The sequence below is a fragment of the Cervus elaphus genome, chromosome 12 (genome assembly GCF_910594005.1).
Source record: "Cervus elaphus chromosome 12, mCerEla1.1, whole genome shotgun sequence".
In the NCBI taxonomy this organism is placed as follows: Eukaryota; Metazoa; Chordata; class Mammalia; order Artiodactyla; family Cervidae; genus Cervus; species Cervus elaphus.
Genome location: NC_057826.1, coordinates 71,752,809 through 71,780,693, shown reverse-complemented (window position 1 = coordinate 71,780,693; position 27,885 = coordinate 71,752,809). Strand labels below are relative to the sequence as shown.

Below are 27,885 nucleotides of genomic sequence, written 5' to 3'. Positions count from 1 at the left end.
TATCTTACATGTATTGTCGTATTTCGTAGCTGGAGGAATTAGATCCAGGTGACTTCACTGGGAGAGCACTGTTGGAAGCTTGTGCCTCTGGACTTCATCCATGCCCCTTTCCCCTTGCCTGATTCTGCTTTGTGTTCTTTTGGTATAGTCAAGCTATGAGTGCAACTGCATGAGTCCTTCATTGAACCTGAGTGTGGTCTTAGGGATCCCTGATATAATGGTGTTCCTTAGCTTGCTCTTTTGATGCATCAGTGCATTGCAAACGTCCTGTGTTAATTATACAGACCTATCTCATTCTTTTTAATGACTTGATTGGTATTCTATGTTAGGAATATGCCCTTAGTTACTTAACCATTCTCCTATTAATGAATATTGAGGATGCTTCAAGTTTTTCATTTTTATAAGCAATGCTTGCACATATACACTGATTTCTAAAAGTAAATTTTCTTCGGTCAATTTTAAGGTACTGCGGAGTTACCTTTCAAAAAACTTGTTCCAAGGTATTTTTCTACTAGCAATATATAATGCCGCATCTCTCCACATTCTTAACTAATCCTGATTTGTCAGTTTTTAAAATTTTTGTGTCTCATGCTCAAAAACTAAAGTGGTCTCTTATGATTTTTAAATTTGAATTTTCTGGCAATTGGTAAGTTTGAGCAACTTTTCCTATGTTTACTTCATTTGTGTTTTCTTTTGTCTTCAGTTCTATTCTGAGTGTTTTATTTTTTTCAGTGTGTTTTCTGAGTTGGTGTGTTAGTGATCTCAGTATATTAATGATATTAGCCTTTTGTATGTGGATAAGAAAATTGTACCACTCATTGGCTATTATGTCCTTCCCCCACTGATTTGAAATGCTGTCTTCATCACATACGAAGTTGTATGTCTGGGTTTCTTTCTGAAGTGTGTATTTTATTTTCCTATTCCTCTGCCAGGACTGTACTGTCTAATGACTACAACTTTACAGTCTGCTATTTTCATTTGATAGGTAGGTCTTATTCTTCCTTTTTATTTAAAAAATTTCGAGAAGTCCTTAGGCATTTTACTGTTGCAAATGAAACAGAAGAGTTGACAAATTCTCCCTCTACTCCAACTTGGGATTTTTTTACTGGAACTGCATTGAGTATAAATACTGGGAGAGACTGACATTTTTACAATTGTAAGATTTCATCTAGTAATGTTATTTTTCCACTTATACCTTTTCCTTATCTTTCATTACTCCTTCCTCAAATTGCATGCTCCAGTAACACCAAACTGCCTGTGGATACCCATAATATCTCAAGTTTTTCACTTTCTGATTTTGACAAAACTTTGCCATCTTTCAGATCAGGCATCATCTTTTCTAGGAGTCCTGACACTGCCCCAACCTGTATTAATTATCTCCCTTTCCCCCCACCTCCCAGAGCTCCCATAGGATGTTGTGTCTTTCGTTAAATATTGTGATTGCTTATTTATATAACCATGAACTCAAGGGGGCAATGTCCTATATAGTGTTGTACTTTTGGCTCTTAATATAGCCTAGTGCTATGTAAATTATTGTTAAATGAATAGACAAGAATCTTTCTACATAGTTTTATAATTTTCATGTAAGTCTTAGTATACATTGTTAAGTTTGTTGAACTCATGAAGGAGTTCTTTTTTCCTCCCTACCACTGTGTTTATTGATATATGTGGAAAAGTTATTGACTTTTTTTTCCATTTATCTTGTAATCAGCCTTCTATAAAATTTCTCTAGTTTTTCAAATAAATTCCCTTGGCTGGTATTAAATTCTTGTTATTATAGCTTGGGAAGAGGTGGCTGCAAGTGACAGACATAAGTTTTAGAAAATTATTTATACTTAAAAAATGCTTTCATATTAAATATATTTAATATGTTATTTCAAAAGATATTTTAGTTTCCCTTTGTATTAAGTCAATTAACGATTACCTAAGTAAGAAGTAAACTAAATTCATATTTGGTCACCTTATGTAGTGTTTTTTTACTTCCCAGCAAATCTTAGCCAAATGGTTCAGTTTAGTTCAGTCGCTCAATTATGTCCGATTCTTTGCGAACCCATGAATTGCAGCACACCAGGCCTCCCTGTCCATCACCAACTCCTGGAGTTTACCCAAACTCATGTCCATTGAGTCGGTGATGCCATCCAACCATCTCATCCTCTGTCATCCCCTTCTCCTCCTGCCCTCAATATTTCCCAGCATCAGGGTCTTTTCAAATGAGTCAGCTCTTCGCATCAGGTGGCCAAAGTATTGGAGTTTCAGCTTCAACATCAGTCCCTCCAATGAACACCCAGGACTGATCTCCTTTAGGATGGACTGGTTGGGTCTCCTTGCAGTCCAAGGGACTCTCAAGAGTCTTCTCCAACACCACAGTTCAAAAGCATCAATTCTTTGGCACTCAGCTTCCTTTATAGTCCAACTCTCACATCCATACATGACCACTGGAAAAACAATAGCCTTGACCAGACGGACCTTTGTTGGCAAAGTAATGTCTCTGCTTTTTAATATGCTGTCTAGGTTGGTCATAACTTTCCTTCCAAGGAGTAAGTGTCTTTTAATATCATGGCTGCAATCACCATCTGCAGTGATTTTGGAGCCCCCCCCCCCAAAAAAGTCAGCCACTGTTTCCACTGTTTCCCCATCTATTTGCCATGAAGTGATGGGATCGGATGCCATGATCTTAGTGTTCTGAATGTTGAGCTTTAAGCCAACTTTTTCACTCTCCTCTTTCACTTTCATCAAGAGGCTCTTTAGTTCTTCTTGACTTTCTGCCATAAGGGTGGTGTCATCTGCATATCTGAGGTTATTGATATTTCTCCCAGCAATCTTGATTCCAGCTTGTGCTTCCTCCAGCCCAGCATTTCTCATGATGTCCTTTGCATATAAGTTAAATAAGCAGGGTGACAGTATCCAGCCTTGACGTACTCCTTTTCCTATTTGGAACCAGTCTGTTGTTCCATGTCCAGTTCTAACTGTTGCTTCCTGACCTGCATACAGGTTCCTCAAGAGGCAGGTCAGGTGGTGTGGTATTCCCATCTCTTTCAGAATTTTCCACAGTTTATTGTGATCCACACAGTCAAAGGCTTTGGCATAGTCAATAAAGCAGAAACAGATGTTTTTCTAGAACTCTCTTGTTTTTTCGATGATCCAACAGATGTTGGCAATTTGATCTCTGGTTCCTCTGGCATTTCTAAATCCAACTTGAACATCTGGGAGTTCACGGTTCACGTACTACTAAAGCCTGGCTTGTAGAATTTTGAGCATTGCTTTGCTAGCATATGAGATGAGTGCAATTGTGCGGTAGTTTGAGCATTCTTTGGTATTGCCTTTCTTTGGGATTGGAATGAAAACTGACCTTTTCCAGTCCTGTGGCCACTGCTGAGTTTTCCAAATTTGCTGGCATATTGAGTGCAGCACTTTCACAGCATCATCTTTCAGGGTTTGAAATAACTCACCTGGAATTCCCTCACCTCCACTAGCTTTGTTCGTAGTGATGCTTCCTAAGGCCCACTTGACTTCACATTCCAGGATGTCTGGCTCTAGGCGAGTGATCACACCTTCATGGTTATCTGGGTTGTGAAGATCTTTTTTGTATAGTTCTTCTGTGTATTCTTGCCACCTCTTCTTAATATCTTCTGCTTCTGTTAGGTCCATACCATTTCTGTCCTTTTTTTTTTTTTTCATTTCTGTCCTTTTTTGTGCTCATCTTTGCCTGCAATGTTCCCTTGGTATCTCTAATTTTCTTGAAGAGATCTCTAGTCTTCCCATTCTATTGTTTTCCTCTATTTCTTTGCACTGATCACTGAGGAAGGCTTTCTTATCTCTCCTTGCTATTCTTTGGAGCTCTGCATTCAGATGTGTATATCTTTCCTTTTTTCCTTTGCCTTTTGCTTCTCTTCTTTTCACAGCTATTTGTAAGGCCTTCTCAGACAGCCATTTTTCCTTTTTGCATTTCTTTTTGTTGGGGATGGTCTTGATCACTGCTTCCTGTACAACGTCACTAACCTCCATCCATAGGTCATCAAGCACTCTGTCTATCAGATCTAGTCCCTTAAATCTATTTCTCACTTCCACTGTATAATCATAAGGGATTTGATTTAGGTCGTACCTGAATGGTCTAGTGGTTTTCCCTACTTTCTTCAGTTTAAGTCTGAATTTGGCAATAAGGAGCTCATGATCTGAGCCACCATCAGCTCCAGGTCTTGTTTTTGCTGACTGTATAGAGCTTCTCCATCTTTGGCTGCAAAGAATATATTCAGTCTGTTTTCAGTGTTGACCATCTGGTGATGTCCATGTGTAGAGTCTTCTCTTGTGTTGTTGGAAGAGGGTGTTTGCTATGACCAGTGCGTTCTCTTGGCCAAACTCTATTAGCCTTTACCCTGCTGCATTCTGTACTCCAAGGCTAGATTTGCCTATTACTCTAGGTGTTTCTTGACTTCCTATTTTTGCATTCCAGTCCCCTATAATGAAAAGCACATCTTTTTGGGGTGTTAGTTCTAAAAGGTCTTGTAGGTCTTCATAGAACCTTTCAGCTTCAGCTTCTTCAGCATTACTGGTCAGGGCATAGACTTGGATTACTGTGATATTGAATGGTTTGCCTCGGAAACAAACAGAGATTATTCTGTTGTTTTTGAGATTGCATCCAAGTACTGCATTTCGGACTCTTGTGTTGACTATGATGGCTACTCGATTTCTTCTAAGGGATTCCTGCCCACAGTAGTAGATATAATGGTGATCTGAGTTAAATGATTAAGTACCATTAAAATATATGTGTGTGTATAATTGTCAGCAAATTTGGTTCTATTACTCTAAATGAATTATGCGGATGAGCAAGGTGAATATGAGGCAGATTTGGTCTGGAACATCACAATAATTGGTGGGTGAATTTTGGGATTGTCTTTCTCTCTTATTCCAGAATAATTTTCTGGCATGATGATAAATTATATACTGATATTTGATGTAGAGCTATTTCTAGGTAAAGAAAAAAAAGATATTTAATATTTTGCATTTATATTTTTCTTTTTATTGTGATAAATTAATTATTTACAGTGTACTGAAAAGTACTTTCGATGCCTTGGAACAATGCCAGTTCTTTCTACAGGTCTCATAATTTAGGCTCAACATTTGATATCTGGCAGTAGATGATTGGTCCTTGAAGGCAATTACTTATTCAGGTGGAATTTCTAAGCTTCACTTTTTTATTCACTCTCATTCAAGAAATTCATTACAGTAGAAAGCAGATGTGAGCTTTCAGGCAATCACCATACTGGCTATTACTCTTTCAATTTTATTTAACTCCTGTGCTCCCATGACAAAAGATTTTTCTCTTTGTTGTTTATCTTTCCAAAATTGGTACAAATTTAGCCTGAGTGACATTTTTGGGAGAGCCCTGGTAGCGCTTGGCTTTAGGGGGCACAAATATCTCAGGATGGAGCAGCATCATAATATCTGCTTACTGCTCGGTGATTATGTTGACATCAACTAAAATTATGAAGTATTTGTTGTCTGCCAGTGGTGACTGTGCATAGGTTATTTAATCCTCATAATCCTGCTAAACTGGGAACTATGATTATCCTCATTTGACAGGAAGTGGAGGCACAGAAAGTAACAGCAACTCCCTTAAAGACATGCAGCCACTAAATAGAGGCGCCAGGGTTCAAACTCAAGACAGCCTGACGTCAGAGGCTAATTACTTAACAACCAGAAAGGCACATATGTGTTACTTATACTTTGATTTACCAAAATAATTTTCTCTAAATTAACACCCCCAAGTTCGCTCACTTGAATTCTTTGATATCTTTCTGTCTTTTTCCTCTTCCTTGAAAATTACAAGAATTTGACTTGGTACCCTTAAGGTTGATTTCATTTTTCCCCTTAGCACCCAGTCCTTTACCTTTAAAAGTATCATTGACTTCTTCATGATGTAGTATGGTGTCATTGAATCTGTCAGGCAAACCTTTATTTCTTTAAAACATTATGAAATTTTAAAAAAATTGATCTTAAACTTTCAAATGTATGCTTTGTGAATTTCCTCTTGTATTCACAACATCCAGTTACCATATCCCTTGTTAGCAGTGTTGGTGTTACATGATCATTGGATCTGACACTCTGGAGTCAGATAAGACTCTTACATGTTATCAGTTACCTGGTGCTGGCAGCGTTGTTGAAAGACCTCTCTCGGGCTGATGTTTCATCTGTGGATTCTTGCCCAGGTCCTGGGTAGCAGGAGCAGTTGAGAATGTGTTCTTAGCACTGGCTTTTACCATCAGAGCAAACACATCATCTTGGATCTTGCTTGTACAAGATCATGTGGCCTTGTGTGCCACACACGTTCTGATTCATAGTCCTTGATGAGCAGACCTGCTTTGAGAACTTTGGAAAGTCTTCATAGGAGGGTCTTCCTTTTATGTGATGGCCTTCTGTATAATATTGCTCTCTGCCATTTTATTTTGGGATCTGTGGTATGGCTATTTTTTTCTCCACGTTGATGGCTAGTGTATATTTTGATGTAGTTTATGAGTGTTCACTACTTAAGTGCACCACTGTGAAGCCAGCCTGCTGTGGTCTTCATGCCATTTGGGGATCACAGGCCCAGCAACCAACCCAAGAAAAGCAAAAATTAACCGTGTTAATTAACCAAGTTCACAGAGAGATTTTAGTTAAAATAACAAAACATAGGTAAACTACATAATCCAATCTTTCTCTGGTGACAGGAGTTTACTTGAAGGGCTTTACATCTATAAATGGAATTATTAGCTTTTAAATGTCACAAGTATTAAAAAAAAATCTACTTCTTATTTGGCAGGAAGATGGACCTCTCTAAAAAAGAAGCCAAAAGAAAGCAATGCCAGAATTTATTACATTTAAACAGTTTAAAATATATATTGGATTTAGAAACATTGATGTTTCAAATTGGTTTTTCCCTTATTCTCCATCATAAAAGAGAAAACCTTAAATTAACATCTTCTCCTGAAGTGGGGGAGGCGATAGAAATTAAAATTTTATTTTGTAGCAAAATACCACCTTACAATTCAATTTCAATTCTGACATAAAGACTTTTAGTGGCATTATAGCTTCACAATGACAGTTGTAAATACATGCACTTAATAGGTATCATTCACTAAAATTTGAGAGCACAAAAGGATGCTTAGTACAATTTATTGGAAACAGCTACATGGAGTAGGAAGGGGTTTAGGTTCCCTTCAGTGTCAGCATCCCTGGATTAGTGTGAGAAAAGAAGGCAGCCCATACATCATGTTTAGGCGAGGAGATGAAAGGATCAGACTTGTAAACCCTGAGGTGATGTGTATATGGGAATGGGGAGCCCCTGTGTGCTGTTTGTGTGCACCCTTTCTTTTCTTCCCACGTGTGAACTGTGCAGGAGCAAGTCCTGTCACTCTGTGAGTCCACAAAGCAGCCAGCCCGGAGCAGGGACCAAAGAACCGCAAACAGCTTATCATTCCCCCTTTAGAAATCTCAGTTTAATTTTGCACCAGTTTTTGAAACTTCCTTGGGCAGAATTCTTCTGAATTTGCCCTGGGCATGCATCTGCTTCTCTTTGTATTCCATGTCTAAACAACCAAGGTGGGAGAGTGGCATGGAAGGTGGCATTTGTCTCTGCTTTTGCTACCTCTTCTCTTTGGAAAACAGGACGAGTTCAAAACTGGTTACAGATACAGGCCTTCCTTGACTTACAGTGAGGTTACGTAAGCTGAAAGCTTATATATTAAGTGGAAAATGCATTGAATACTGTAACCTATTGATCATCATAGCTTAGCCTCATCCACCTTAAACATGCTCAGAACACTTAACATTAGCCCACAGTTGGGCAAAGTCATCTAACACAAAGCCTGTTTTGTAAATAAAGTGTTGAATGTCTCATGTAATTTATTGAATACTGTACTGAAAGTGGAAAAACAGAATGATTGTGTGGGTACAGAATGGATGTAAGTATTTTTTGTCATTTACTCTCTTGGTTATGTGGTAGATTGGGAGCTGTGGCTCATTGCCACTGCCCAGCATCACAGAGTATCAGCATGTCACTAGCCTGGGGAAAAGATAAAAATTCAAAGTATGGTCCCTACTGAATCTATATTGCTTTAGCACCATCAGAAAGTCAAAAAATCATAAGTTGAACCATCATAAGTTGGGGACTGTCTGTATACAGTTATTTCCCTGGCTGCTCATGATCTAATCTTTTCTCATCTGAATAAAAGTTCATTGTCAATGACATCTGGATTTTATGTGATGTTATTATTAATGGCCATATAGGTTGTGCATTGTATCAATCACTTCAGTTTTTATAAAACTTTCCCCTTCTAATGGAAGCTTATCTTAATTTCACTACTAAATGATATTACTGATGAGTACTTTAGGATATGCTCCTTTCCTAAAAATTTCTGGCAAACATAGGGATACTTACCTTCAGTCCAGATAACTCTGAAAGCCTAACATTATGCCTTTATCTGAAATTGGATTCTGCCCTTATACATTTCAATTAATTTTCTCTGATTTAAAAAGCATCCTTCCAAAAAATTGAATTTCAGTCTGATCAAGCTTCTAGTTCTAGCTACCAGTTTATAGGAGATACAAGGAATAGAAGAATAGATTAGACAATAATATGAGAGTACCAATCAGCAAAATACAGGAAGTAAAAAGACAAGAGGTCAGATGCTCAGTTTTGCTCAACAAAAAAGCTATGAATACTAAAAAGATTTAAGAGACAAATCAACTGAATGCATTGTGGGGAATTTATTTGGATTATGGTTTGAATGCATTAACTATAAAAAAACATTCTTCCACTTCTCCCTCTCCTAAGAGAAACCCAAAACATTTTATGGGTATACTTAAAATTGTTTATGTGTTTGATAATATTATTCTTTAACTACTGCCATTTTACATATGATATTATTCCTATGTTATTAAAAAAGAGACCTTATACTTTAGAGGCATATACAAAAGTTTAAAAGAAAAGCATGCTATTTGGTTAATACCCCCGGAAAGCCTCAGGTGGGACTATATTTGCAGATATGAGTGCTGAAAGCATATAGGCCTTCAACTTGCTGAATTCTGCCTAGTGGCATCTCCTGGAAACAGAGCAAACATGAAATGGAGCAAAGTTGGTTAATTATGCCAAAAGTAATTCCTAAGACTTGTCAAATGGAATTTCGTAAACAGATTCATTCCACTGGCACCTTGTCTAAAGTTTCTTACGTAGTTTTGTGTTAAAAAGATTTATAAGAAAGTCCTTGCTTTAAAACAGCGAAACACAAACCCAACATTTACTACGCTTGCCCTACTTTTAAAACATGAGAGACATATTAATGATTTAGAGAGACTAATAGTTCATTTATGCAGGTTCCATTTTGAGCTTTGAAGCCTTGAAAAGACGTTGCTACTTTTGACAGTACCCATGAAAATCAAAATATTTATGCTGAGTATATAATAAAACACAAACATGATCATCAAATCAGGAACATTTTAGAGTTAGCATCCAAACAACAGATGTTTCTTTATAGATAATCCACCGATGTTCCTACTATTGAACAATAAGCATATTCTGTAAAGTGTTAAGTAAAGCTTTTGGAAATTCAATCACATTTTAAATATGTCAAGGAATCTCAGTATCTCTGAATCCATCATGAATCCTTTGGTAAATATATTTGGTAAATCCTTTGGTAAAAAATCAACAAATAATAGTTCAGCTTACCAAGTTACTTTCTTATAACTGACTTTTTGTATATCATATTTTCTTAAAACTCAGCACTCTGTCTTTTAGTTGTGGAATGGAAACTTTAGATAAAAGCAAGCCAAGTATACACTAAGGCAGCCGTAAATAATGAGAATCAACATCGACACTACTGACCTTCTTAAACAGATCCACCCAATACTAGTCACCCAATTTGTGACTTTCCAATACAAGCAGCACATAAATAATGCCAGGACCCCAAAAGTACCCAGCAAAATTTGTTCAGTAAAAACAAATACTAAGGCTTCCAAGTATGCCATTTGCATTTCTGGCTTCAGAGTTCTGCACTTAAGCGTTGAGCCACTTGCCAGCTATCGTCAGAATATCAGTGGCCATCTCTGTGAAGAACAAAACAGCCAAGAAATGGATTCCACAGTAAAATGATGGACTGGGAGAGGCTGGAAGTTAAATGTCATCAAAACATAGGCTGAGATTCATATTTGAGAGTTGCATCGGGAAAGGTGCTGAGCAAAACAACTGGTCTTAAATAGCTAAAGTCTGGGAGACAGGATTCAGAGGTAACAACAGGGCTAGAATCTGTGAGTAAGAGGAACAGAGAACCGGAAGGCTAAATGCTGCCTCTCTGCCAATCTGGGACAGGCAACAGGGATTTATCACGTTATGAGGTGTGTACTCCCCGATTTCATCCTCTCACATTTCCTCTCCCTTCTGTCACTAACAATGTGAAGGTCTGCCTTCCAGATGAGTGATTCTGGATATTAAACAGCAAAGTGGCATGTTCTTAAGCATGGAGATTTTTCTGTGCCCAAACTTCATAGAGGTCCCACCAAATTTTTCCCCGAGCTAATTACTAATTAGGGTAGCTTGCCAAATTCCTTAGCATCATATTTACATTTCTGCTTCTCCGACATGGCTGGGGGAGAAGGTGTGTAGCCATGGTAATGTTAATGAGGACGATTATTATCCTATGCAAAGAGAACTTTTCTATCTTCCACCTTCTTTATTTTGAAGGTGACAATTTGACAGACCTTGCTATTTTATTTAAATAATTGTTTTTACTTTTTTGTGTTGTCTTATTAATCTGTAAATGGTAAGGGTAATTGTCGTTGAGAATTAGTGTGAGAATTAGGGTGGATACCCGTGTAAAACGTGTTTAACAGGTAAGAACTAGGATGAGTTGGATTTCACCAAGCCTGGTTATTATTGTGGAATATAGTGTTAAACCCTGGAACCTGATACCTGGTTAGACAGTGTTGAGTCCCATAAGGAATATGACCCAGCCTGTTTTCAGCCTTGTCTTGCCTCTCTACCCCTCATCATGCTGGAGCCACACTGGCCTGCCTTCTGCTGCTCCAATGGCCAAAATTCCTTCTGTCTTGAGGCCTCTGTTCATGGGTTTCCTCTGGGGAGATGTTACCTCACCGAACTCATTCCTGGTGTTCCCAAGAGCTAGAAATAAGAGAATTTTAAAAAGAAAAGCAAGGATCTGAGACATGAAGTTAATCAGAACTAACCTCCACAGGTTCTACATTGCCTGCATGAGTTGACCTCAAAAAAAGTATATTGAGGAAGCAACCTCAATGTCCATTGACAGAGGAATGGATAGGTACATATATACAATGGAATATTACTCAGCCGTAAAAAGGAATGAAATTGGATCATTTGTAGTGATGTGGATGAACCTAGGGTCTGTCATCAAGAGAAAAACAAATATATTAACACATATATATGGAATATAGAAAAATGATATAGATGAACCTATTTGTAAGGCAGGAATAGAGACACAAAAGTAGAGAATGGACTTGTGGACACCGGGGAGGAGGGGAAGGAGAAGTTGGTATGAATTAAGAGAGTAGCATTGACATATATACACCACCATGTGTAAAATAGATAGTGATAAATTGCTGTGTAGAATAGGGAGCTCAGCTCAGCACTCTGTGCTGACCTAGAGGGTGGGATGGGGGGTGGGAAGGGGGGAAATGTGCATGTGTGTGTATGGGGAGGGGATATGTGTGAATATATATATAACTGATTCATGTTGTACAACAGAAACTAACACATTATAAAGCAGTGAGTGAACGGGTTAGTAAAAGTCACTCAGTCGTGTCCGACTCTTTGCAACCCCATGAACTATATAGTCCATGGAATTCTCCAGGCCAGAATACTGGAGTGGGAAGCCTCTCCCTTCTCCAGGGGATCTTCCCAACCCAGGGATCAAACCCAGGTCTCCCGCATTGCAGGCAGATTCTTTACCAGCTGAGCTACAAGGGAAACCCATAAAGCAGTTATCCTCCAATTAAAAAAAAAAAAGAAAACAGTGTATTGACTAATGGTCTTCTGTCTTCAGCTTGGTATTGTTTGTGCTTACTAGAGCTGCCCAGTTGGAGATTTTATGAAGAATATTGTGCTGGTGAGCAGTGAATTCTTATATGATTTAAGACTTTACAGAATCTTAAATGAAAGTAGAAGCTAGAAGGAGAGAAAAGACCAGTCAGTAGCTAAAGATATGGATGTGAATTTGGATTTTATACTGTGAAGATGTGAATTAGTATCAGAAAGATGAACTGAGTTGATATATAGTAAGAAAATGGTGAAACAAATCAAAGCTAATAGATAAGACTTTTTTATCCTTTAATATATGAGAATCTGGCCTACATTTAGCCAGTAAACCACAAATTGAAAGTCATCTCATATTCCTGATAGAAAGCAGTTCAGACATTTTCTCTCACAAATGCGCAGTTTTCTCTGAGGGCATCATCTGATGTCTGCTTCATCATGGGATTACAGTGTTTGGGGATTTTAATTATTTAACATTTACCTTGATGGAGAACTTTTAATTGCAAGAGGAAAACTTGGGCAGATTAAGGTAGAAAATACTATGTTTGAGAGGTGTAAGTGGTAATAGGGATAGATTGACTTTCAAAAAAAAGTACTCAATATAGTAACAGAAAATTAAATAGTAGGGAGGAATGGATGATGGGCCAGGAAATTCAGGGAAGATTTGACTCTACTGTGGGACCAGGTTGCTGGGAGTTTTGCAGTGACCTTTGGAAAGGAAAGTGTCATTGTCCTTGTGGGACTGTGTTTTTTTCTCTCCTGCACTGAAGTGGGTGCGGGCATGTGCTTGAATCTGAGTGGCATCCTACAAATACAGGCTGCCTCCTAGATAATAATGATTTGGCCTTGATCTGGCTTTTCTTTCTCCTCTACTCCTTTTGGAAGTGAATTGTATATCATTGCAAGATTGGTAATGAGATTAGAGGGCAGTCTACTCCTTGAGTGATTAGACCTGGAACCTTAGATTCCAGGTATGATGGTTTCATTAGCTGTGATAACCAACAGAGTCAACATTTTGGGTGTCAGATAAATAAAAAAGCCTAAGCAAAGATTTAGGTGGACCAAATCTTTTTTGAGGAATTTAGCACCACGAGTGAGTTATTTTATAGGGATATATGTTTAAAACAAAGGGAGAGAGTGCAAACCTTACTGAAGCTTTGGAAAAGGAATTTAAATTTCCTTTTCTTTTGTTTGTTGATTTTTCCGTAGTTTCCTCTTGTCTTGTTCAACTCAGGATTTGACAGCAAGTGAACCAGGGAGTAAGTCTTCTCTATTTATATTGTTTGCATCCAGTTGTGTTTGACACAATTGTGCTGAAAAATGTGTGAAAGAACGAAAAAAATCAATAAATTTAATGAATGAATTTTTCCTCTTAAAGTCATTGTTGTTTAACATCCCTGAGAATGGCAGTTAACAGTATTAATTTTGGATTATGCTGGAAACTAGAACTTTATCCCACTCTTACTTCATAACCTGGAGAAGGGAATGGCCACCCACTCCAGTAGTCTTGCCTGGAGAATTCCATGGACAGAGGAGCCTGACGGGCTATAGTCCATGGGGTCGCAAAGAGTCAGACACGACTGAATGACTGATACTTTCACTTTTCACTTTCTTCATAACAGAATTGGGAAAAAAGTTGAAAGGCACATCTTGTCTAAAATTAATGTTAACTATAGTTTGAGAAGTTTGAAAATGACAAGAATTTCACTGAAATCATTGGAGGCAACTCATACTTTGGTGCAATCACTAACTAGCAGCTGACTCTTACTAATGACCTCTTGAGTAGGAGGACCCTCTCGTAGTTTGTCACAGACTGCAGTTGCTTCCCTACCTCATATGCATTCTTCCTTTTTAACTCAAACCCCTGGTTGTTATCTGAACACATAGCCACTGGGGAAGAAATTAATGATCCAGCCTTCCTTGTGGCTTGGTAAAGGGATAGGATACAGTTCTAGCCAAAAGAGAAAGAGTGGAAATGTTCTGTGGTAGCTTCTGGGAAAACCTAACAGATGGCGGCCGCATGTCTTTTGCCTCTTTTTCTCCAACTCTTTGTCCATCTTTCTGTGTAGAATTTCTGTTACTGAACTAAGTGTGTGGACTCTGCTCATATCCCAACCTGGCTGAGGCCATTCCTCTGCCTTGGTGGTAAAAGGTTCTTTTTCTGTTTGGGTTTCTGTAGCCAAATAAGAAAACCAAAGCTTGAGATTGTTGCAGCACAAGCTTTGCTCAGTGGCCAAAGAACGGAGAAGCAGGAGCTTCCTTCACAGATGAAATTCTTGGCCAGGTGATGAGAGGCACTTGATTTAAAGAGTTAAAGACAAAGAGGGGAGGGGGGTGGCTAATGATGGGGAAGTATATGCATTAGTCTAAAGGGAAGGGGCAGGGCTTTAGAGGAAGTAGGATGCCTCTCCCTTTTTATCCATTTTTGGTCCTTGATTTCCAGTCCTGGCTGTGGTAGACATGTTATTTAATATGCTAATGTAGTAAAATCCACATATAATGAGACTTGAAGTCTTTTGGAGGTCAGATTCATTGCCATCTCGGTTCTAGCTGGTTCTGTCTGGTTTTTGTTTTCCTTGTAACTTTCTTATCTCTGGACCCTGTGACTCAAGCATTTATGTTAATGCCTGTTAAAGGTGGGGGTTGACAGGTTTTGCCTTTCATACCGTTCTTGGGGTTCTCAAGGCAAGAATACTGAAGTGGTTTGCCATTCTCTTCTCCAGTGGGCCATGTTTTGTCAGAACTCACCACCATGACCCGTCCACCTTGGGTGGCCCTACATAGTGAAAGGAGCAGTGACTCCACGAGAGATTGACCCAGACTTACCCATGAGTGTCCAAGAGTCTCCAGCAGGGGCGTGGGTCGGCGGTGGCCTGCTGCAGGGTCAGGGGCATTGAGTGGGGCAGTATGTGCACAGGACCTTTTGAAGGAGGTTGCCATTATCTTCATTACCTCCACCATAGTTTGGCTTCAGGTCAAACAACAGGGAGGGAACACAGCCCTGCCTATCAACAGAAAATTGGATTAAAGATTTACTGAGCATGGTCCCGCCCATCAGAATAAGACCTAGTTTCCCCTTCAGTTGACTTCCCTGGTGGCTCAGATGGTAAAGCGTCTGCCTACAGTGCAGGAGACCCGGGTTCAATCCCTGGGTTGGGAAGATCTCCTGGAGGAGGAAATGGCAACCCACTCCAGTATTCTTGCCTGGAAAATCCCATGGACAGAGGAGCCTGGTAGACTCCATGGGGTCGCAAAGAGTCAGACATGACTGAGCGACTTCACCTTCACTTTTCTTTTCATTTTCCTCCTCAGACAGTCTCTCCCATGAGGAAGCTTCCATAAGCCTCTTTTCCATATCCATCAGAGGGCAGACAGAATGAAAACCACAGTCATAGAAAACTCATCAAACTGATCACATGGACCACAGCCTTGTCTAACTCAGTGAAACTATGTGCACAAGGTTTTGTTTGTGCCCTCCAAGAGTCTGTTTCCCCAGTCCTGTATAAGTTCTGGCATCCGGCCCCATCACTTCATGACAAATAGATGGGGAAATAATAGAAACAGTGACAGACTTTATTTTGGGGGCTTCAAAATCAATGCAGATGGTGACTGCATCCATGAAATTTAAAGGCACTTGCTCCTTGGAAGAAAAGCTATGACCAACCTAGACAGCATATTAAAAAGCAGAGACCTTACTTTGCCAACAAAGGTCCATCTAGTCAAAGCTGTGGTTTTTCCAGTAGTCATGTATGGATGTGAGAATTGGACTATAAAGAAAGCTGAGCGCCGAAGAATTGCTGCTTTTGAACTGTGGTGTTGGAGAAGACTCTTGAGAGTCCCTTGGACTGCAAGGAGATCCAATCAATCCATCCTAAAGGAAACCAGTCCTGAATACTCATTGGAAAGACTGATGCTGAAGCTGAAACTCCAATACTTTGGCCACCTGAAAAGACCCTGATGCTGGGAAAGACTGAAGGTGGGAAGAGAAGGGGACTACAAAGGATGAGATGGTTGGACGGCCTCACTGACTCAATGGACATGAGTTTGAGCAAGCTCTGGGAGTTGGTGATGGATAGGGAAGCCTGGTGTGCTTCAGTCATGGGGTCACAAAGAGTCGGACACGACTGAGCAACTGAACCAAACTGACAGGTTTTGAGCGAGGATCTGGTGTTGGCTCTGGCAGCAGCAGCAGGCGTTCTGGTCAACAACTGGGATCGTGGCAAGAAGTGCTTCCGTAGGAATAGCAGAGCAGTGAGCTGGAGGGAGCCTGGGCCACCATCCCAGCCTTTGACCGCCTAAATTTCATCTTCATTTAGTTGACAGAAATAGAACCTTTTACCTTGTTTGCTGCGTGTTGCTCTGCTTGCTAAGTTGCTTCAGTTGTGCCCAACTCTGCAGCTCCATGGACTGTAGCCCACCAGGCTTCTCTGTCCATGGGATTCTCCAGGCAAGAATACTGGAGTGGGTTGCCATGCCTTCCTCCAGGGGAATCTTCCCAACTTGGGGATTGAAACCTGGGTCTCTTGTATTGTGGGTGGATTCTTTACCGTCTGAGTCACCAGGGAAGCCCTAAAATGAAGTACTCATCCAGAAATGGTTGAATCCTTGTCTCAGGCATCTCCTGCATTGGCAAGCGGTCTCTTTACCACTAATGCCATCTGCAGAGGCAGGGGAGGAGGAGAATAAATGTAGCTGTGCATTCTGAATTATCATAGCTTGATAACAAGCCAGCTCCCTGTCTTCTTGGTATCTTCAGAAAGGCTGTCTGAAGCTGCTGTCTCCCCACACTGTGTTTGGAAGGAAGTATTTGGTGGGAGCTGGGAGCTGGTGGATAGTCAGGGATGACCCTGTGGGACGTCAAGTCTCCAGCACTTACAGGTTGGTCAACTGAAGATGTTAGGAAGGTCATCCCATGATAGCTCAGCTGTGACACAAAAGTCCCAGTATAGAAGGCAGTAGGATACTGGTCTGGGTTCTAGGAAGGCACTGGCAGGGGACCCAAGGGATTAGGAGCAATTGCTTCTGATCTTCATGGTCTTTCCAAGCCCCTCTCTTTGTAGCACCAGTGGGGGCTTTATCTTATTAAAGCCAAATTTTTTCAGGTTTCATTACATGGAGCCAGACATCATCCTCACTGACGCACTTTTTACTACAGATCAGTTCTAGGATCTTATGACTTCATTGTCCGTCTGAGGAATAGTCTTCATATTCTTTGGTTTATTCAGCCTTGTCTGAACATTTACTCTCATAGTCGAGTTCTACTCTCATCTACCAGAGTTTGGTGTTGGCCTGGTTTCTGAAAACAGTTGATCTGAGAAATTTTACTAAATTGTCTACTGTGGAACAGGGTTAATATGGAATATTTGACAACTGTTTTGGGGAAAACAAGCTAGATTCTAAGTTCCAGAATGTCAGCATCATCCTTTGCTCATAAAGCCTAGAACCCTTCTGTGGTACCTGAGTATATCTGACTTTTCCTTCAATGTATCCATGCAGATGGGGAAGCACCTTTTTAGGGGCATTGGGAAGATAGGCACATCCTATCATGTAGTGCTCAATGTGGATATTTGATGCTCAAGGGCCTTTGGGGCCCCATACCTGGTGAGAAAGCTAATTATAGGTCACTGTTGGGCTAGAGGAGAGAGTTTTCTAACTTTCTCGTTCTTTTGCAACAACGTAACTTTTAAAATTCATCACTCTAGTGGCTTTTATAGTCTTTCTCACAAAGACCAAAGTGTTAGCTGTTGCTTTGTTTTAGGGTTAAATACTGAAGTGCTTGACCTGTGAATCTATTAATAGAAAGACTCATCAATGGAAACCAGAAATTGGGGGTGGCAAGGACTTTTTTACATCGTTATAGACTGAACTGTGGATCATCTCTGGATTGATCTGTGTCAGTATGTGGATTTGGGATCTACCTTGCCTTTCCAAATATGGTATGTTTCATAGATGAGCTAGAGAAATTCAGAGAGAAGAAGGGTATGTTCCATTTTCTATAGCAGCCATGATGTTGACCATTGGGACATAGTGTCTTTCTATGAAGATTGTGAATTTGTCAGCCTATAAGGTGATCACAGTAAAGAAAAGCCAGGAAAATGGAGCTTAAAATGAAGTGCGTGCGTGCCTAGGCGCTCAGTCATGTCCAACTCTTTGCAACACCTTGGACTGCAGCCCTCCAGGCTCCTCAGTTCATGGGGATTCTCCAGGCAAGAATACTGGAGTGGATTGCGTGCCCTCCTCCAGGGGATCTTCCCAACCTGGGGACTGAACCCAGGTCTCTTGCATTGCAGGCAGATTCTTTACCATCTGAGCCACCAGGGAAGCCCTGAAATGAAGTACTCATCCAGAAATAGTGCTACATTCCTCTTGCTTTCTACAGTTGGTTTCCAAATGGACATACCACAAGGTTCTGGGCCAGTTTGATAAGGATAAGATCCAAACACCTAGGATAAATGTCTGTTATAGGAATTGCCACTTCCAAATCATTGGACACATTTTCCATCTTCCACATTTGCTCTTTATATACATCTGATCTGTATTTTTGAAACTGAAAGTCTTGTAGGGTTTCTTTGCCCAGATAAAGATTGTGCCTGAACTTTTACTGGTTAAGTTCAGTTCTTTAACTTGAGTGAAAGCTCTTTTATGCTGATGTGGCTGAAAGGGTAAGCCTAACATTCAAAGCTGTCTTATCTATGACTAGAGGGTATATTTTTTGATAGCGTGTTGGTGTTGTGGAAGTCTAGCTAGTTTCGTGTCCACTTTGTCACTGATCCTAACATTTGTGTTAGACTAGTTTGAGGAGTCAGGCAGAGTGAGCATCCTGGGTATACAACCATACACCAGTGCTTGGCATATCACCTTTATTTCTCTGATGCTACTGCTGTTAGAATACTTAGAGGTCTATAAAAATACTCTTACTTTTTAAAGTACTGATTTACAGGAACCCCTGAAATGATTCCTAAAGGGAGGAATTCTGTTTTTGAGTTTGGGTTTTCATATCTTCAAATATTGTCAGCATATCAATAGTAGTGTATCAAATGTCACTACTCAGTAAATGAAATATTTATTGAGTATGTTTTTTTCCTAGGGAACTCAGATGGCTGAGAAGACAAGTAGAAATAGTGGAAAGAGCTTTGTTATTAATAGTTAGAAGTATTATAATGAATGTTAGGAGTTGAGGTCTTAGTGTCTAGTCATTAACTGACTAGTCAGGCCATTGAACCTGTTTCTTTATTGTTCTAGAAAGTGAGGGTTAGAATGAATGACATCTAGTGTTGCAGCTCTTGAAGTCTATGGATGTTTTGTCTTAAATGCATTCTGAGAAGGTCTTAGCCCTTAAGAAGTTTCAACTTTTTTCTAGATTTCCTTATTTTTTTTGGCTCAGTCCAAAAGTAACACATGCTTATTGTTTACAAAGGAAAATTCAACTGGAAAATGTATTATACAGAAAGGATAAGTCTCCTTCAACCCTGCCCTCTGAGAGTGAATCATTCTCAAAATATAATCATCTTGACTTATTTCTATGCATTTATGAGTATTTTTGTGATCTGTACACATATGTATCTGCATATATAGCATGTGCATGTATGTGTGTGTATACATGTGTGTGTGTTATTCATACTGTACTAAAACTTGATTTTTTTCATGAAACAATTGAGATGATGGGCATCTTTCCATGGCAGTACATACAAAGCTATATTATTTTTTTAATTGAAGTATAATTGATAATATAACATTGGTTTCAACCATGTTGAATGACCAATATCATGACTCAGTATTTGTATATACTGCAAAGTGATCACCACAAGAAGTCTAGTTAACATCCATCACCATCTGTAGTTAGAGTTTTATTTTTCTTGTGATGAGAACTTGTAGATCTACTCTCTTAGCAAGTTTCAGTTATGCAGTACAGTATTAACTATAGTCACCATGATGTACATACATTATATAAACTACTGTATTTTTAAAAAGTGACCTTATAAAATGTCACTAATTGACTATTGTATACACATCAAATATGCATTCTGGCCAAAATGTCAAGTGTTGAATCATGTTCAGCTGAAGCTAAAGCTAAATATCACTGTCATAGAATGGATGTATTGAAATACATGAAAAAAAATCTGAAATTTCAAATAAAATTAAAACTTGATTATGAAAGATTTAGTGGCCAGATTTAATTTTGACCATATAGAGGCATTCTCATTTCTCACCACTGTCTGCTGTTAGATTGTCCCTATAGTCACTGTACCATCCTGCACATTTGTGATACTCAATAGATGTTAGCTTGGGTGAGGTAGGTGGAGGAGCAAAGTATTATTTGGTTAGTTCTGCCAGAATAGAATACCATTGAGGGTAATGGTACTCCTCACAAATGTCCTTTCTAAGAGTAACTGGATAAAAACTAGGTAATAGACTAGATGAAGATCTTTTCATTAACTGCTAGATGTGGAGATTTGTTTGATCATGAGTTTCATTGATGGAATCCTCCAAATTGAAGCATTGTGCACTGCCCTTTCCCCCATATTCTTTTCCATTATGGCTTATTACACAATGTTGAATATAGTTCTCAGTGCTATAGAGTAGGAATTTGTTGTTTATTTTGCACATAGTAGTTTGTATCTGCTAACCCCAAGCTCCTAATTATGCTCCTCCCAGCCCTTTCCTCTTTGATAACCACAGGTCTGTTCTCTGTCTGAGTCTGTTTCTGTAAACAAGTTTACTGGTATTATTTTTTTTAAGAGCCCACATGTAAGTGATGTGGTATTTGTCTTTCTCTTCACTTAGTATACTTCACTTACTATGATAATCTCTAGGTCCATCCATGTTGCTGCAAATGGCATTATTTCATTCTTTTTACGGCTCAGTAGTATATAATACATACATGCACCATATCTTCTCAATCCATTCCTGTGTCAGTGGGCATGTAGGTTGCTTCCATGTCTTGGCTGTTGAAAATAGTGCTGCTGTGAACATTGAGGTTTATGTATCTTTTTGAATTAGAGTTTTCTCCAGATATATTTCCTGGAGTGGGATTGCTGGATCATATGGTAGATCTACTTTTAGTTTTGTTTTTTTTTTTTTAATTGAAGGATAATTGGTTTACAGAATTTTGTTATTTTCTGTTAAACCTCTGAATCAGCCATAGGTATACATATATACCCGTCCTTTTGAACCTCCCTCCCCATACCACCCCTCCAGGATGATACAGAGCCCCTGTTTGAGTTTCTTAGCCATACCGCAAATTCCTATTGGCTATCTATTTTACATATAGCAGTGCAAGTTTCCATGTTACACTTTGCTTATATTTCACCCTCTCCTCCCCTCGCCCCCTGTCCACAAGTCTATTTTCTATGTCTGTTTCTCCATTGCTGCCCTGTAAGTAAATTCTCACGTACCATTTTTTAGATTCCGTATATGTGCATTAGAGTATGATATTTATCTTTCTCTTTCTGACTTATTTCACTCTGTGTAATAGGTTCTAGGTTCATCCACCTCATTGGAACTGACTCAAAGGCATTCCTTTTTATGGCTTAGTAATATTCCATTATGTATATGTACCATAACCTCTTTATCCATTCATCTGTTGATGGACATCTAGGCTACTTCTATGTTCTAGCTATTGTTAATAGTGCTGCAATGAACAATGTGTCTTTTTCAATTTTGGTTTCCTCAGGTTATATGCCTAGGAGTGGGATTGATGCATCATATGGTGGTTTTATTCCTAGTTTTTTAAGGAATCTCCATACTGTCTTCCATAGTGGCTGTATCAATTTACATTCCCATCAACAGTGCAAGAGTGTTCCCTTTTCTCCACACCCTCTCCAGCATTTTTTGTAGACATTTTGATGATGGCCATTCTGACCGGTTTGAGGTGATATCTCATTGTAGTTTTGATTCACATTTCTCTAATAATGAGTGATGTTGAGCATCTTTTCATGTGTTTGTTAGCCATCTGTATGTCTTCTTTGGAGAAGTGTTTGTTTAGGTCTTTTTCCCCCTTTTTGATTGTGTTGTTTGTTTTTCTGGTATTGAGTTGTATGAGCTGCTTATATATTTTGGAAATTAATTCTTTGTCACTTCTTTCATTTGCTATTATTGTCTCCAATTCTGAGGGTTGTGTTTTCACCTTGCTTATAGGTGTACACCTTACTTTCCTGTACAAAAGCTTTTAAGTTTAATCAGGTCCCACTTGTTTACTTTTGTTTTTATTTCCATTACTCTAGGGGGTAATTTTAGTTTTTAAGGAACCTCCATACTGTTTTTCAGAGTGGCTATACCAACTTACATTCCCACCAACAGTGTAGGAAGGTTCCCTTTTCTCCACCCCTTTTCCAGCATTTAATATTTATAGTTTTTTTAAAGACATATTAATTCAGCATTGTGATCAGACTGTTACATTTAACAATCAACAGCATTGGTGCAAAAAGAAAATCTACATTAAAACTCTGTTGGAATGCTTTACACTTTCTGTAGAACAGAAACTAAAATAACCTGTTACGCAGTTAATCACAAGTACAGTCCTTGAGTGTTTTGCCCATACACACGAGTCTTCTTTAGCAGCGAGGCCCTGCCACCACTGTGCTTGGCTGAGTTCACACGTCTGTAGCTTCCCTGTCACTTCTCTCCCTCTCCTCTCCTGCTAAGCTTTGTTTCCTGGCAGTAATTAAAGCCTGCTGCTGCTGCCGTAGCTACTGCTGCTGGAAGCACCACAGCCACCTTGGTTTCGTTGGTTTGGCAAAGTATTGGCCTCCACCACCATAGGGGCCAGAACTTCTGCTTACAGTTTTCTCCTTTCGTGTCCAAAATTTGAAGATTGATTGTAATTGCCAAAATCACTGTAGCTTCTGCCACCTCCAAAATTGCTTCCATCAGCACCAAATCAGCTGTAGCCATGCCCACTGCCGCCGTATCCACCAGCACCACAGCTGCCGCCAAAGCCACCTCGACCCCTGACGTTTCCTCCATGACCAAAGTTGTCATTCCCACCAAGACCACCTTCACAGCCACCACCAAGGTCTCCAAACCACTTAGACCTCTTTGGCTGGGTGAAGCACTAGCCATCTCTTACCTAGATAGGGTTTTCCTTGCTTCACAGTGGTAGCCATTCACAGTGTGGTATTTCTGAATGACAGTCTTGTCTATGGAATCATGGGCATCAAAGGTCACAAACGCAAAGCCTGTCTTTTTGCCCCTTAGTTATGATTTCAGTCACTTCAATTTTCCCATATTATTCAAAATAATCTCTTGCGTTATGTTCTTCAGTGTCTTCTTTAATGCCACCAACAAAAATCTTTTTCACAGTAAAGTGAGCACCTGGCCTTTGAGTTATCTTCTCTTGAGACGGCCCTCTTCGGTTCCACAGGTCTCCTGTCCACCTTGCGTGGCCTTGACTTCTTGGCTGCACCCACCTCCTCCATATTGGCACATGTGACAAACTCGAAGCCTCTAGAACACTTGGTGCTTGGATCCCTCGGACCATACAGTCTGTGGGCATTCCCCATTGCTCAAAATGGCTCCTCAGACTCTCATCAGTTGTTTCAAAGCCCAGTCCACCAAGGAGGAGCTTCCATAGCTGTTCAGGCTCTTTGAGAGACTGACTTAGACATGGTAACAGTGGAGCAGGGAGAGACTTCAGTGACACTTACTTGACAGCGTCCACAGGCTGAAAGGCTGTGGACTTTCTCATGATGGCCATTCTGACTGGTGTGAGGTGATATCTCACTTTTGATTTGCATTTCTCTAATAATTAGTGATGTTGAACATCTTTTCATGTGCTTTGTGCACTGCTTGAAGTATTCTTTCTGATTATCAGAAAGAATACCTAAGATCACATATACCTAACTTTCTAACATTTTTTTAATGCTTTTTACAATTAATTGATTGGGAAAAAAATCCGTCATTAATTTTGGCTCCAGAAATGTGGCAGTAGAGCTATGTTGTTGAATTTCAAGAGACACAGAATTGTTTCCATATCACCTATATCTCAGCTTTTATTGCATTACACCAACTTGAGCTTTCTTGGAATAGAATGGGACTTTTATAACATAGGAAAAATGTGAACTCTCAGGGTGCATCAGTTTTGTTTAAATCCTTCTATTCCCACCCCCCCTATTTTCAGCAGATTCTAGTGAATAAATTATTTTGTAATAAATAATCGTTGGATTTAGCAGGCCTTCTATTTTGCTACTATTATCTGCAAAGTAGAATATTATGGGATTTTGTTGCTGTTATTCAAGCACCTTATGTAATAAACACTAGCTTGTCTCCATCTTGTTTGAGAATACAGTGTAAGTAAATAGCAAGGCAGTTCCACAACCTCTTATACATCATAAAATTAGTCTTTGAAGAAAGAGAAGGAAGAAAGTGCTATACTCATTTTATGCTTTCTGGTTCTGTTCATTATGCTGTGCTATAACTACTTTCTGAACACTCAGTTGGTGAGTGTCCAAAACTTTGAATGCTTATGACTCCTAAGACACATGTCACCATGTTTATTCCATGTCAACAACAGTTGGCTTTCCCTGTTCTTCACTGGGTTCCATTCTGTACTTCTTCATTCTGATTCACACTGTTAGTGTGAGAGACGGGAACTCTCTCAACTAGAGAGTAAAGCAGGAGCGAAATTGAATGCATTGTGAATGCATCATGCTTTCTTATTTAAAAGAAGTCCAAATGTCTGATGTACAAGATACAGGAGTAACACGTTTACTAATACCAGCATTGTTTTGTATGTCTCGATATAAGAAGAGTTTTGGTAACATGTTTTCTAGAAGTACTCTTGATTCTAGGAGTTGTAATTTTGACAAATCTGGACGCACTTTCATCTTCAGTGAGAGAATTAAAGAGGTTGGCAATCTTTGTTGAAGGTTAATTGACTGTAGGTGTGTGGGTTTATTTCTTGGCACTCTGTTGGTGCCACTGGTCCATATGTCTGGTTTTGTATAATACCAACACCATACTGTTTTGATTACTGTAGCTTTGTGTTACAGTATTGTCTGAAGTCCAAGAGCACTGTGCCTCCTGCTTTTCTTCCATCAGGATTGCTTTAGTAATTTGGGGTCTTTTATGGTTCCATGTAAGACATTCTTTAGTAGTCATTTAACCAGCTTATTTTTTGAAGATTAGCCTCTATGTGCTTTATTAGGATTTTAAATTTGTGTTGTTTTGAAGTTTGATTACTGTAAACAAAAAGTGCTTAAATATCTTATCTTTCTCACTTTCTTTTCTTTATATTTTTTATGTGAGTATTTGGTATCAATCAAGAATGACTTCTTGGTCAGAAAGACAATTACAATACGATATCACTTATATGTGGAATCTAAAACATGATACAAATGAACTTATTTACAAAACAAACAGAATCACAGACATAGAAATCAAACTTACAAGAGGGGAAAGAGGTTTGGGAGGGGATAAAGTAATAGTTTGGGATTAGCAGATACAAACTATTATATACAAAATAGACAACAAGATCCTACTCTATGGCACAGGAAACTATTAATATATTCACTATCCTGTAAAAAACCATAATGGAAAAGAAAATATGACTTTACAAAGGTCATTTTTTTTTTTATAGTTTTTCCTATTTTTGAAATTTTTACATTGCAAAAATCACAAGATTTGTGTCTGGTAACTGGATTTATTTTTATTGGCTCTTAAAAAATTTTAAGCTCAAAATTCTCCAAGCCAGGCTTCAATAGTATGTGAACCGAGAACTGTTTGAGCTGGATTTAGAAAAAGCAGAAGAACCAGAGATCAAATTGCCAACATTCTTTGGATTATAGAAAAAGCAAGAGAGTTCCAGAAAAACATCTACTTCTGTTTTATTGACTATGCCAAGGCCTTTGACTGTGTGGATCACAACAAACTGTGGAAAATTCTTCAAGAGATGGGAATACCAGACCACCTGACCTGCCTCCTCAGAAATCTGTATGCAGGTCAGGAAGCAACAGTTAGAACCAGACATGGAACAACAGACTGGTTCCATATTGGGAAAGGAGTACGTCAAGGCTGTATATTGTCACCCTGTTTATTTAATTTATATGCAGAGTACATCATGGGAAATGCCAGGCTGGATGAAGCACAAGCTGGAATCAAGACTGGCAGGAGAATTATCAGTGACCTCAGATATGCAGATGAAAGCCTCTTAATGAAAGTGAAAGAGAGTGAAAAAAGCTGGCTTAAAACTCAACATTCAAGAAATGAAGATCATGGTATCCGGTCCTATCACTTCATGGCAAATAGATGGGGACACGATGGAAACAGTGTCAGACTTTATTTTTTTGGGTTCCAAAATCACTGCAGATGGTGACTGCAGCCATGAAATGAAAAGATGCTTGCTCCTTGGAAGAAAAGCTATGACAAACCTAGACAGCGTGTTAAAAAGCAGAGGCGTTACTTTGACGACCTTTGTCCATCTAGTCAAAGCTATGGTTTTTCCAGTAGTCATGTATGGATATGAGAGTTGGACTATAAAGAAAGTTGAACCCCGAAGAATTGAAGCTTTTGAACTGTGGTGTTGGAGAAGACTCTTGAGAGTCCCTTGGACTGCAAGGAGATCAAACCAGTCAATCTTAAAGGAAATCAGTCCTGACTATTCATTGGAAAGACTGATGCTGAAGCTGAACCTCTAATACTTTGGCCACCTGATGCAAAGAACTGACTCATTGGAAAAGACTCTGATGCTGGGAAAGGTTGAAGGCAGGAGGAGAAGCAGGCAACAGAGAATGAGATGGTTGGATGGCATCATCGATGAAATGGGTGTTATTTTGAGCAAGCTCCAGGAGTTGGTGATAGGGAAGCCTGGTGTGCTGCAGTCCATGGGTTCGCAGAGTCGGACACGACTGAGCAACTGAACTGAACTAAATAATTAGCAGGGTCGAGCATCTTTTCATATGCTTTTTGTCTGTCTTTATATGTCTTCTTTGGAGAAATGTCTATTTAGGTCTTCTGCCCATTTTTTGTTTGGATTTTGTTGGTTGGTTGGCTGGTTTACTCCTCTACGTTTTCTGTTATCTTGGTCTCATCTCCTGATATACCTGGTGGTTTTTAATGAATTTTGGATACTGTATATAATATATAGTAGAGATAATTCTAGGCTATTGATAATATCGTTTTTCTCCAAAAAGTATTTACTTTTGCTTCTTTTAGTGAGACTCAGAGATTGAGTTGATTCACTCCTTTGGCTCAGACTTTGTGAGGCTGCCCTCTTCTCCTTCATCCCTACTTCTAAGATGTAGTCCTCAAGGGTTTCATCTGAAAGTCTTGATCTTCCAGGATTCTTCTTCACCCATGGGCCCTGAACTCCCATTTTTGTCCTCCCAGTGCCATAAGACTAGTGGAAGTTCTCGGTAGTTTTACAACCTCTTGGTTATTACTTGATGCTTAACTTTTCAGTGTCTCAGTATCACTTTGGAAACTAACAAATGCCTCAAAAGGAAAAGCAGTTCTAAATGTTAGGCTCACCTCTTTGTGCTTTTCTTCAACCTGGGAACTTTGTCCCTCACTTCCTCACTGCCTTGGTAACTCTCTAATGTCTTCAGGTAGATTTTTTGGGATGGTGGTAGGGGACTGTTCCTAGTTGTTTTCTGTAAGAGCATTGATTTCAAACAAGCTATTTGCCACTGTTGGAAACTTACCTGTATTTGAAGTTGAATATTCAGATATTAAAAATACATAGAGCATGCCTTGTTTGCATTACTGTTATCTAGAATGACAGTGGATGAGATGGTTGAATGGCATCACCGACTTGATGGACATGAGTTTGAGCAAGCTCCGGGAGTTGGTGATGGACAGGGAAGCCTGGCGTGCTGCAGTCCAGAGTCAGACACGACTGAGCGACTGAA

The 27,885-nt window shown here is 39.3% G+C and overlaps 1 protein-coding gene and 1 non-coding gene across 2 annotated transcripts in view; both read left to right on the top strand.

Moving 5' to 3' along the window:
* AVEN (apoptosis and caspase activation inhibitor) overlaps positions 1-27,885 on the top strand; it is a 187,898-nt gene that overhangs the window by 147,693 nt on the left and 12,320 nt on the right. The gene's annotated exons all lie outside the window — the stretch shown is intronic.
* Positions 15,129-15,200, top strand: TRNAC-ACA. The gene has a single exon. It is a non-coding gene; the product is annotated as a tRNA-Cys (tRNA).